The sequence below is a fragment of the Dermacentor albipictus genome, chromosome 2 (assembly GCF_038994185.2).
Source record: "Dermacentor albipictus isolate Rhodes 1998 colony chromosome 2, USDA_Dalb.pri_finalv2, whole genome shotgun sequence".
NCBI classification, from domain to species: domain Eukaryota; kingdom Metazoa; phylum Arthropoda; class Arachnida; order Ixodida; family Ixodidae; genus Dermacentor; species Dermacentor albipictus.
The window spans coordinates 30,353,445-30,366,751 of NC_091822.1; the positions used below are offsets into that span (position 1 = coordinate 30,353,445).

The 13,307-nt window shown below is 55.3% G+C and overlaps 1 protein-coding gene across 3 annotated transcripts in view; it reads right to left on the reverse strand.

Annotated features, from left to right (window-relative positions):
• Positions 1–13,307, reverse strand: part of LOC135897748 (unconventional myosin-XVIIIa-like) — a 364,913-nt gene that overhangs the window by 73,586 nt on the left and 278,020 nt on the right. The window lies entirely within an intron of this gene.

Sequence of the window (13,307 nt, forward strand, 5' to 3'; positions counted from 1 at the left end):
GCTCGTGGAGGCCTCGTCCTCGGGGCCGTCGGTGGAACCGTTGCGGCTCGCCAGGGAGGCGAGCGAGCTCTTGCGAGAACCGCTGTCCAGACGCGTGATCGTCGGCGTCGTCGAAGAAGAGCAACGCGAGGTTGGAGACGAGGACTTTGGGGGAAGCGGCGACGGCGTGCGCAGAAGAATCCGCAAATCACGGATGTCCACAGTCTGCATCTTGTCCTCGTGCTTATTTTTGGCATCTTCGATGGCAGTGACGGACTCTTGCCGACGGGAAGCCCTGTTCTCTCCAAAGACAGAGTCCGGTTTCGTGTTGTGTTGATTTTTCGTCGGCGTGTTACTCTCAGTAGAGACATCGGCCTTAAGAGCAGCGGAGTGCTCGGAGGCAGAGGTGCCTTGAAGGTCGCTTCCTTTAGAGATTTGATGATCAGACTCCCGTGATGCAAATGTAGTAGTAGTAGTAATGATGTCCGCCGTATCTTTTCTGCTGATCACAAAGGTATTTGATTCGTTGACTTCACTCATCGCACTATTTCCACTAGAGGAACTGCTCTTAATTTCAGTAAGAGTTGAGTTGGCGTCATTAGTGTTAGTCGATGAGGCCTTCGCTTCGTTGGCAGAAGCCGGCACACTTGTATCGCACGTTTTTTCCACGCTTGCCAATTTCTCATCCAGTCTGGAAGCGTTGCCAGAAGGAGAGGCAGCCGCCTTCGGCTGCTGCTCCGCGGCACTGGCTGTTGGCTTCGCATCAGAGGTTCCGCACTCTTCCACGGTCACGGACGCCCGAATGCGGAGCGGCTGAGACTTCCGGCGAACCGGCACGGTGGACACGGCTTTCTTGGGAGGCGAAACAGCCTTGCGCAACTCGGACGCCTTGTTTTCGGCAACGAGCGGCTTCTTCGCGTCTTCCGTTGCGGCTGGTGGCTTCGCGACAGAGTCCAGCGGCTGGGCCGGCGCATCGGAAGTCTTCGCCGTTAAGGAAGACGGGGTGGCGGAAGAAGACGGCTTCCTCGTAATCCTGAGGGTCGTCACCGGCGCCTTGCGGGCCGTCGACGAGTCCCGGCGTCCCAGGTCGCCGATCGTCGCCACCACCGTGGTGCTCGCGATGCTCATGCTCGCCGCTGTCGTCTTGGAGGGCGAACTCCGCGGACTCTTGGTGGGCGACGAGGTCTTCTTGGTGGCACCAGGCGTCGCCGCCGTTTCTCCCGTGTTGACGTCACCGGCGGACGTCACGGCGTCTATTTCGGACGACCCACCGCCACCGCCGCCACCGGACGCGACCTTGGCTTTGACGCCGGACAACCGTCTCTCGGAGGGCCTGCGGAGCATGGCCTGCGAGAAGACAGGCGTCGATCCGCGCCTCTGGATCTCGGGCGGCGGCGGCTCCTGCTGGCGCGCCTTGAGCCTGAGCAGCGGCTCGGCCACGGTCTTGGTCTGGCCCAACTTGAGGCGAGCCTCCATAAACGAGTTGTAGTGGCGTTCCTTTTCCACGTCCTTGGGGTCGGAGCCCCCGGAGTCGTCTGTCGGGCGCTGCTTCTCCCCTTCCGACGGAGGGACGACGCTATTCTGGGAGGAGGGGGCCGTCGTAGTGCGAACCTCCTCGCCGCCCAGTTTGCCTTTCGCGGCATTTTGCTGCAAGGGCGTGCTGTCGCCACCAGATTCGCCAGCAGCACTGGCTCCGGTCCAAGCGCCGCCGCTAGCTCGACGACAAGCGAGGCCTGCTTCGTTGCCACCGCAGTTGTCGCCGGACGAGGTCGGATGCTGCTGGTCACTCCGCTGAGTTTTGCTGTCGTCGATGCTCGAAGTCCTGCTGCTCCACGGGGAGCGCGGGGACTGCAGGCCGTCGTCGCTGCTCACGCTGCTGCCTTTAGAAAGCGTCCTGCTCGTCGGCGCCGTGACGGGCTTTAACGTGTACGGAATTGTGAAGGGCATTCTGATTTCCTGCCCGCGCCTGTCCAAACAACCCCAGATTCAGCAGACGCGGTGCCAACTCAGGAAGTGCCGTCGGTCGCAGACGCTAATCCATTGTCACGCATGTCCAGAATAGCGCGTGGTCGTTCGTCAAGGGAAGGTCGTTGTCGTCGTCGTTTCTCGGAAACGGGTAAGCCGAGGGCTCCTTCTCGGAAGACGCACCGGAAGGCCGCGTTGCCTTCAGCGCACGGCAAGAAGGCAGTCTAAGCGAGTGTTATTCCAAGGAAGAGCACAGACTCGGCAAATGCGCGAAGAAGGTTATTTGGTTCCAAAGACAAAAGCAAGGCCCGCTCCCAATATGAAGTCTGAGTAAACGAAGGCTCCCTCTACGCTCGTTATGGCCCTATCTTACTTTGCAGGAACGTCCAACGATAAAGCGAAGCAAGCGAAAGCTTTAAGGCGGAAAGCTCATGCCAGTTAAGTCGGAAGCAAAGCAGCATTAGCCGACCCTAGTATATCACCGATTCACGAATCCACTGTCGGAATCCCGTCGCCGCTTTCCACTCCAGCACACGGATGAGCAGGTCGTGAAAGAGCCGGTATAGGTGTAGCCGCTGCGGCGTACGCAGCGCCCGAAAGAAGCAGGCGACGGGAACGACGCGGCAGGCCGCCACTACACGACGCCGAGCACCCGCGCACTCCCAACGGTGCGCCGGCGGGTATGGGTTTCCAACACGGGCCGTCCCGGCGCTCGAACCTCACGCGGTCGGGCTAGCGGGAGAGGGGGGCGTGCAACCGCGAAACGTGCACGCAAGCGAGCGCAGTAGGCATGGAGCAGTGGCCGCGCACCGCGGCGCAAGCGTCACCGAGCGGGGACCTCAATCGGCTGTGAGGGGAGCGCCGCCGCGAGACAGGTGACGTCGCCTCGAGCCCGAAGCCGGGTTAGCGAAGGAAACGCCGAGCCAGCACCGTTAGACCCGGCTGGTAGGTGCGAGGAAGGGCCCCGAGGGCGTCGTTTGGGAGCGAAACAAAGTTTAAAGTGATGGAGGGTGTGGGAGAAAAGAAGGACGGGAAGGCGGGAGCGATTGCAAATCGGGCACCAGCAACAACCCGAAAGCGAAGCCCGGAGAACCGTCTCCGTCGGAGTAAAGATCGAAAGGAATAAAGTGAAAATAAAAACGGCGAGGACGACACGGCTTGGCAGCGCAAGGCCGTTCGTCGGCGAGACTCGAGGCAGTGCCGTTGGTCTAACGGGGCAGGGGCAGGCGCAATATGCCTCCCGAAAGAGAGAGAGCGAGAGAACCGCTGGCGGCATATGGACGCCGCCCGATCGGCGAAAGCGCTTACACAGAGCGCGAGACGGGCCCGGGGCGCTGGCAGGAGGCGGTGCTCCTCCCCCCGCTTTTTTGGCCCCCGACCCAGAGAGGGAGCCGAGAGAAAGCGACTGCGCCTCCCCTCCTCCTCCTCCCCCCGGTGTAAGGGAAGCCCGGCGGCTGCGCTATTTCCGTGCCCCGGCTCGAGACGGCGCGCCCTCGCCCCGTCGCCCCCTCCTCCCATGCAGGGTTTCCGTTTCCGTATAAAGAGCGTTTTCCCGCGGGCCGCGGTCGTCGATACCGGCGACGCGAAGCAACGCGCATCCTTCGCCGCCAACTCGTCCACGCGGCTTCGGTCTTCGCATCGTGCGAGACACGAGCGGTGCCAGTTCGTAACAGGCGCAGCCAGGTGCACATCTCGTCGTCCAGATTGAAGCGGTCGACAACGCGAGCGCGGAGAACCGTAGGAAACAGCTCAGAGAGGGGCAGCAAGCCAATGAACTGCCACGCGGCAGATGCGCATGGCAGCACTTCAAGATACGAGGAACACGACTCCTGCCAATGAGGGGGAGCATACATTTCAAACAAATGCTTGACTGTTCCACGCGGTATAACGCAACTTGGACTCCTCGAGCAAACTAAAAGGTGGTGCTGCTCTCAGACAGACATCATCGGTTGATATTGTAAGGAGAGGCCAAGGACATGCGAAATTCTACGCAAGTCAGCGCTCTGAAGGCCGAACGAAAATAAAGGAAAGGCGTGCACGCTGCAAAAGCGTTCGCCGATCCCGCTTGTCCAAGAGGCTGAGGACAGCCGCGTAATTTTTACATTCCTATAGGCACCGAAAGGCCGCAGCCTGACAGCCAAATCCCAACTCAACATGGCAGGCAGCAAGAAGAAAAACCCCGGTTATTCTTTGCAAGCCTTGTAGTCCGCACTGCAGCCGCGCGCGAATCGCCACCAAATCGCAATGCGTAACGAATGACGTACCGATTATTAAAACTTCAAACACAAGCCCGGTCTTGGAGCTTTGCAATCAAGAAATGCCTTTTATGAGCGCATCGATCCCATAATTCATGGCCTAGCTCACAATCGGAGTACGTGCTACATCCCCATCTAAACGCTTTTTTCTTTTTCTTTCGTAAGTTATTTTCTAGGTCTTCCGTGAGATTCGAACAGCTCGATCTGTGGAATCAGTCGCCGCTTATCCGGTCAACCTATATTATCGAAATGCACAAACTAGAAAACGACTATCAAAGATGAACACGCGATTTACATTTATAGAACACAAATAATCACAGTTTCGCGATACGTCCGAAGCAACAAATGCTACAGCAGCGTCTTAGAATTTTACACGAAGTGTAAGACTCGTAGCTGCAGTGGCAGTACGAATTAAAGTAAACGTAAGTAAACTACGTAAAAATGGGCTGCTGTGATAGGGGTCCCCTGTTTAAATCATGCCTTCCAACAACTCCATCTATGTTTATTAATAATAGTCAACCCCTTCATTTGCGAATTTACCAACACTTTTCCGCATCGGGTATGATTCAAACCTCTTCCTCGGGTCGATCTCGGAGGTTGTGCCCAGCCGCGCCAATGAAATTACACCCTTTCAAGATTCGAGCCCAGTTATTGTTGCGCACTTTTAATATAAAAGTCTGAGAAGAGTGAAGATGAAAGGCGTGCGCTGTTGCTGTTTTGCTTCATCACATTTGTTTGTGGGCTGCCAGTCTCAAAATTCTGAGGAATAACATTGTCAAGGACGTAAGACAGCGAGTGTTTGACAGCGACAGAGCGTTTCGACAGCGAGTGTTCGTGGTCAACGAGTGGTATGTTTTCATGTCAGCTTGTGCGCGCGTAACACCACGCTTGTTAATTTAGTTAGTACGCCTCTGCTTACCAGTTTAAACGGCCGACAAAACCACTATCCTTACTTCGCATAGGTGTCCACTAATTTGCTATCGCAATCGACGCTTCGCCTTTTGGGCGAAACGTCGACTTCTTTCAATTAAATGACGGAGCGCTCATGTGAGTCGTATTAGCGCAGCATACTTTTAAGGAAAGCGACATTTAAAATTTGCGCCGCGAAGGTTTCCCGACACCATCGTATAGATCGGACCCAAAATGATGCGCAGAGACGCTCGACCAGACAGCGTTTGTTGCCGGCCTTTGTTCTTCTTCGTGCGTCTGCAGTGCACGTGCCCAATTTGACGCGAGGTAGATCTACTATGACATCGAAACCACAACTTTCCTCACGATGAACGTTCTTCTAGACAGTAACATAATGCGTCGTTACTGGACCTCTATGGTTTTCCGGTCCGACCTGGGTGTCAGCGGGTAACAGTTATTCCTGACCGTGTATTTTTATTTAACGACGCACAACTTATCCACAGCATGAGCTATGCCTGTAAAACACTGGATTGCGGTCATTTCTATACTCTTGTTCTTTAGGCTGCGTCGGACATATTTCAAACTACAGGAAAAGTGCAGCCGTCAGAGCGTGCGTCGGGGCACAGGTGTTGGCACGGCCGCTACGCATACAAACAAGGTTCACGAATTCTGCTGGTTGGTTCTGACAAGACTGCACACAATCCAGGGCACAATTTACGCCACAGCACGCCACGTTCTTACTTCGCACGTCCCCGTAAGGTAAGATCCCCGCCGCGGTGCACAACCTACGCCAATTTATCTAGATTTGTCAGAGTCAAACAGTCACGCAGACGATAAACGGACCCGTCAGACACTCGAATTACTTCCAACAGCGGGCAATACGCGCCTCTCTAGACGGAAAAGCAGCGTCCTCGAATGATCCGGGACCCGAAGTATGCTCGACGATCCGCAGAAAGCCGTCCCGGTGCAGTTGACTTCACTGCACAAAGCAGGCGCCAATTCCTACGGCGACCTATGCACGAGTGGGCGCTCCAAGGACCACGCCATTACAGAGTTATTGTACACAGCACATACGGTAGCTCTACCCGCCGCAGACTGCAGCCATTGCCCTTTTTCTTTTCTTGTTCTTTCGCAGAACCCCCGCGCCTTGAAGTGGGCCCCCGACTTGCAGTCACCTCGTTTCGCGCGAACAAGGTCCAAATCAGCGGCGACCACCCAGGGGTCGGAGTGCGACCGCCGTGAGCGCTCGAGTGAGCGACAGACGCGAGTGCCAGTCCCATCGTGACACGCTTACGCGACCGTCTTCTTGTCTCGAGCGCGGGGGGAAAAGACATTAAATAAAATATACGAAGGTCCTACGGAATGAAGAGGTTCGAGAGGGTCCTTTTGCTTTTAAGGTGGAAAACAGTGGCACACAGATTCATCGCAATGGCTACCAGTGGCGGTCAAAACGAATGCAGAGACTTCACTGGAGTTGTGTAAGTGTGCGTATGCATGCCCCCAAATTTTAAGTTGACCCACCTCCAAATTTCAAGTTGACCCCCCCAAATGTCAGTTGGCGTACCCCTACTATTAGCATTCCTATGCATTTTCTAAGGAGTCAAATATGTCCCTAAGAGTATTCTCATTTTTTTTCTCTTTGCTTTAAATAATTTCTTATGGCTCATAAAGCAACCAATCATCTACATTTACACTATTATAACGATTAAATGTCTTTGAGCCCTATGTATCTCTATAGTTATTCTTTTACCTTTCTTTTTCCTTGCTTTCCATTGTTTCCCCCTTATGGCTTGCAAAGCAACCAATCATCTACACTTACACTATTATGAGGAGTAAATGCATTAACTTTGCAAACTGCGTATTTTTGTGCAGATAAAAGGCATTACACTTCTTGCGTGGCAGGTCTGAGGTACTCGGCAAAGCATGCTTACGCATGAAAAGCTTTGCGATTCGGGTATGACCTAAGCTCGGACACATGCAGTCTCCGTCCTATACTCAGTTCATCTGTCCAGTCAAACACGGTCCCAGTGCGAATAGTTCCGGTTCCGTTAAGTTACAGATTGCGTCCTCCTACGATTTCAAACTCAAGTAGGGAAGCGCTATAAAGTTTTTTGCGCGAATGGAGTTCACAGCAGAATGGCGAACGTGTACGGTCGCGAGTGTCCCTGGTATATATGCTACGGTAGCCTACACCACACGCGCTCAAGTGGATGAGCAAGAAAAGTCGAGACGAAGACGATTGATTTCTCGTAACGATTTAGATTATTCGTGAAAGACGATTCTCAAATTAAGGTGCTCGAAATGACGACGAATTTGACATTTCGTATGGCAATGCGTGCACGATCATTCACGACGTTCTGGGCACGCTAGAAGTGTCAGCACGACGGGTGCCGCGAAGCCACGCGAAGACACTGGTCGACGCTGCTCGCTTTCATCGACGAACGCGATGCAGAAGACGTGCACCTTGCGACTAGGGACGATGCCTTTACCGCTGAGACGCAGAACGAAAGCAATGCCCCACTGAACTGAAGGAGTTCCCTAGGCCAGTGGGCGTCTCGGACGCGGCAATCGATGGGGCGAAATGTAGAAGTTAGTGCAGCGTGTTTCGTAAGCGCAGTCTATCCGCACTCCCGCGCTACGCGGTGTCTCACAGCGCACGTGCTGCCTGCGCAAACTACACGCAAGTTCGAGACAAGTCCGTTCGCAGACCTCAGAGGTCGAGTGGCTGTGCCACGGTCAGCGATGGCCTGTACCACGACATCTCGTCGTCGCCACTGAACTGGCTCGTCAGCTTCCGTCGATTCGGCGAATGGCAGCGCCCTCTTCGGGGACCGCTCTCAAGGGGACCGGAGTCGGAACACGCCTCTCCAGGGTGAAAGCCCTCGTCTCACCCCCCAGGTAGCGTCGTCGCCTATTCATTCAGCCGACGGTGTCGCGAGCATGCGGTCTCGGTCGCGTGAGACTCCAGTGGCGGCGGCAGCTGCTGAAATGGCGCAGTCGAGCGGGCCACGCTGTATTCTATCTCCGAGCCCCGGCGATCGGAGAGAGCGATATGAGCCCGACCGACGAGATGGCCGTGCTTCGGCACTTATCGCGTCGCACTTGGGCAGCCCGCTGCTGGGAGCAAACCAGACTGGGTTTCACTGCAGGCACTCGTGGTGGTCGCGCCAAGTACGCAGCAGCTGCCACGCGAGCGACTCGGCTCGTGGAGACCCGCGAGTCCATCGCTGCGAAAACAACAAGGGAATAAAGGGAACGTAAAGGAACGTCTGTCGTGCCGCTAAGAGGCTCCTCTACGGCGCAAACGTCCCTATAGACAATTGGCGCCCCCGAAAACAGCTGCGGGATAAGTCTAAACAAGCAGGATGACAAGGTACGGCCATGAGGGCGCCCACGTCAAACGTCCACTGTGAAGCCGCAACCGCGCACAGCATACATCCAGATACCAACCCGTCTCCGACAGGAGACGTCTCGCGAGCAAGTTGGTACACGTTCATTTGTGAGCGGTTTACGTTGACGTTACCCGAGTGTAAGCACGGGTCTCCGGTGCGACACACCGACCTGCTGCACGGTGGCGCAGTCGCTTTCCGCTGCTCACCCCCGACGTCGCGGGTTCGATATCCCCGGGCGCGTCGGCCGCGTTTCGGAGGCGAGATCTGCGCAAACGCTCGTGTGCCCAGATCTAAGTGCACGCGAGGGACCCCATGGTGGTCGGCATTATTTTATGAGGCGTCCGCTAAGGCGTACGTTTCACACAGCCGGCGTTGTTTTTGGGAGATAAAACCGCACGAATCAGTGACCACACACGTGGCGTAGCCCGATTTGAGCTTCAGCAGTGCAGCTATTTGCGGCCCAACCCGCACCGGTGCTGCAGGCGATCACGTGCACTAGCGATTCGAACACTCCGAGACGCGGGTCCTCGCAAGCCAAATCCACATCCGTCCGCCGATCCGAAGCTCAACAGTACCGTAGCTGCGATTCGGCACTTGCGCAGTTTCTGTGCACACGATACGAAAGTCGGTTAACGGGGAGGCCAGCGGCCAAAACACCATTAGAGTTAAAGATAGAGCGCAGACGCGTCCTGCGTTACAGAACATGCACCACGGTGGTGCTCACCTTGAAGTAAGGGAGGTACCGTTGTTTGTAGGCACGGGTATTTTTATATGTACACGTTCTTCCCTGCGCGCTGCATGCACGAAGCGCATGTTGTCCCGAGATTAAGGTCGCGAGGTCCGCGCCCCCCTTCTTTCCCTCTTACCCCCGTCCATCTTCTTTAACGCTGCTTTCCACGCGGTTCTCCTTGGTTCCGGTGCCACGGGAAGTGCGTCCGCGCTGACGGTCGAAACATGGTCGGACGAGAGAAGCCGCAGCGTTGGCACAAAAGTGACACCTTGCGAAAACACCACCGCCAACGCAAGGAGTCCGAAGCAAAAATTAGCGCGCTAGCCGAGCGAAATAAATAAGCAAACAAAAGTGGGCGGGTGGGGATCGCCGAAATCGACGCCAACGATGAGAAAGGGGCCTTAAAGCTACTATAGCAGAGGGGGGCCGGGAAACGGGCGCGTATAAGTGAAACAAAACAGCGAGATGTAGAAAAAAGAAACGAGGCGAAACGTGGATCGCTCTGACGACGCGAAGCATGGTTAAAGGAGCGCGCACGGTCTGCCAAAACGCAACCAGGCGCAACGCTTCTAAAGCGAAGCACATTACACGCCGTGGCAGGGCCCGGAATTAGCGCCGCGAGCGTCACTCCCGCTGATGAGTCACGATGCCCACTTGGTGGGGGCGTGTGTGTGTGTGTGTGCGTGCACATCACGAAACGGGGGGCTTGGCTGTGAGCTACATCGAGGCGCAAACCCCGGCGCCGAGAGGTGGCCGTCGTCGGCACCAGGCAGCTGCAGCGCCTCACAGCGCAGGGATGACAGAAGGCAACGTGTTTGCGCTGGACGCCGCCGCGTGCATGGGGACTATAAGAGAAAGCGCTGTTATTGCTCGGAGAGATTATAACGTGACTGAGACCGGATTCATTGGCGAGCTCGGTGGACGACGAGACATTCGAGGTGCTATACTCTAGGCGAGAGTGTGAGGAATGAAGCATGGGAAGTCTGTGTGGCGCCCAGCGCAAACGCTGTATGCAAGAGCATGCAGATGGTCTCAACTGTTTGCTACTTGTTCGAAAAAAAAATGTGTGGGCTCCTTGCTAAAAAACTGAAACGGGCGTGTAGCCCGAGAGAACGCTCGTATGCGCACGTTTTCGTACTGTGTGAACTCCGTGTGAGGCGAACCGTCTCGCACCTTACGGCGTACTCTATATAGCAGAGCGACGACTGCGATTTGTGCAGCCGGATGAATGCAGCCGAGTGACCGTTCAGCCTCGCTGAAAACGCAGAGGTGACGACGCGTCCTTGTTGGCCGACTACGTCAGACTTGCCGTCGCTTAAGCGTCCCGTTCAAGTTCGGCACGCGCCGCGCCATTGTTATACGTTCTGCGCGACAATCCGCCGGCCAGGCCTACGCGCGAGAATGCCGCTGCAGCGAAGCGCTGCACAGCGCGCGGTGACAGCCGCGCTCTCCGGTCCTCGTCGAGGCTCAGCGTGTTTCCAACTGTGACGCAACGCGGAGCTGTAACAGCCCAGGGACGAAACGGGAAGCAGAGAGTTACGAGCGTCTTGTTTTTCGTTCGCAAAAAGGACGCCGAGAGCAGAAGCGTGGGCCGCGGAAACCAGCGTCCTTGGCGGCCAGCTCCGGAGCGACCGCAGAAGAAAAAATAAATAAATAAAGTGAAAACGCTAAAACGCGGCTGCGTCTTTCTGCGAAACTGCCAGGGTAGCTGGTGCCCAAACGCCGCAGGGAAGTACTAAGAGAAACGCATTTTCCAATATCCGCGTCATGCATGGCGCTTGGCGCAGTTGACACGTTGTAGTGGCACTCGACTGTGCGCTATACACTCCATTGATGCTATATTGCACGTTCTCTTTACGAATGCAACTGAACATTGCTTGCTCCTCTTCGGAGCAATGCTGCTGCTATTTGGAGTGTCGGGGAATCTAAACGGAAGCAAATTTTCATTGCTGCAGAAAGAAATGTTATTGCCTAGTACTGATGGAATATAACTTCAAATCTGCGCAGTGGCTTATCAGGGATGCCACGGTGCAGAGCTCCAAGTAAACTTATGTGTTCTGTCCAACGTCGACAGCGGCAGGCAATCGGACTCCCGACCTCATGGTCCGCGTCACGTGAGAGAGACAATAAATGTCGCAGTTATATTATTATTATTATTATTTCATTTCCCATCACATGTTCATAATGGCGGAAACAGGCAGTAAAAGCCGCCGAACAAATCAGCAGCCTGACAAGCCGCCACGAAGCTCAGAAAAAAAAAATGCTATGGCGAAAGTGAGCAGTCCAATGACGCCAAGCAGTTTCGCCCGAAGGGCGAAGTATTAATATCGATAGCAAAGTATTAAACGACCACACGAACATTCGCCGACTAATTCATTACCAAGCATGGTGTCACGCGCACACAGGAAAACATGGACAGCTAGCTCGCACGATAACTGCGAGCATTCGCTGTCACTACGCTAGTGTGGATCGCTGGGCACTATCGAAGTACATGGATCTTAGATGCTGTCTTAGATACTCTATAGTTTTTTTTTGTATTTGTCTCTTGATACGTCTGGCAAAACGTGTAGCAGTATCTGTATCTGAAGATACAAGATACTCGCGATGGGAAAATCACCACGCGGAACTATAAACGTTGGCTGAACTACGTTTCTCAAACTGATACACGCTGCCACTAACAAACCTGAACAAAACAAAAGACAGCGAGATTCATTTATCTTTCCGCCAGAGCCCTCCAGCGAGGGCGGGCGATGAGTCACGTGGTGGCACCCACGCCGTCTCGAGAAAAACAAGCGCGCGCGCGAACGTCTGCGCGCAGCCGACCTTCTGTTGATTTTTGTTGCAATGCGAAAGCAATTACACTGACACTCCAGAAGGATTTTTAGCAGACGGCGTCGCCGTGATGTTTCGTATAAAAAAATTGGAGGGCGCTTAAGCTTCGCCTTCAAGAGTGGAACGCGACAGCGTTCCCGTCGACCCGCCAAGGAGTGTAAGACAATGGGCTACGGCGCAGCGACTACGCGCCCCGCATCGGACGCGGTGAGCGTCGAGCAACGCAGCGTTCGGCGCGGCAACGAAATGTGCGCCTGAACCTTAGAAACAGCTCGTTTCTAAGGCAACACCGCATTCACTAGAAGCGCTTTTCCCCCGCTTCGAAGCATCGAACTCGTGGCTGAGTGGTAGCGTCTCAGTCTCGCACTCCGGTGACTCTGGTTCGATTCCCACCCAGTCCGTCTTGCAAGTAGTTTTTTATTCATGAAGTGCCTGCTGGGATTTATCGGTCACGGCCAACGCCGCCGACTTTTCTGCGACACGAGCTCCTTAACGCTATCGCGTTAAAACAAGGGCGATGCAATAGTAGCCGCGCGCCGTATGCTGTATGTGCGAGTGAAAGCGTGCGAGGGTGAGTCGGCGAACGCGGCTCATTCTCGTGTGCGCGAGCGAGAGAGGCGGGTCGCGCCCGCCTCTCTCGCGCCCTCTCCTGCCCCGAGCGAGGCACAGGGGTGAGGCGGGGAAGGGGGCGTTCTTCTACGGCGACTGCTCCTCACGGCGCGGGCGCCGTATCTTGGAAGTCCACACATGCTACTTGAAGGTATCAATGTTGCCGGATTCGATACCCTCGTTATGTAGTGAACGAGAAGAAAGGGGCTTAGCCGAGGTGCCTCATGTTTGTGTCGGTTTATTGACCAGTCGCCTTCACCCATGAAGATCACGTACTCGTGACGCCTGCGGCAGAAAGGATGTTCCACGTGCGCCGCCAAGATATGTGATTGGTGGCGCTGGCTAACACTCCCAGGGTTCTACTAGGAAAAAGAAATGCCCAAAAAAGACGATGGGGACAGTGGACAGTGCACCAGGTGGACGCTCACAGAATGCCTCCTCCCAAAACTTGAGATTGCGCGACCTCCAACACAGGGCGCGCGGGTGTACGCGATGCCACCAACCACCTCGGACTTCCGACTACTGCACCCACCGCAGATTACTTCCAGGATAGGGCACGCCGTTCGCGCATGCGCTCAGCCGCGCCATGCGCAACCTGTAAGAGTTGGGGTCGAACATGTCAAAAGGGGTAGCGGG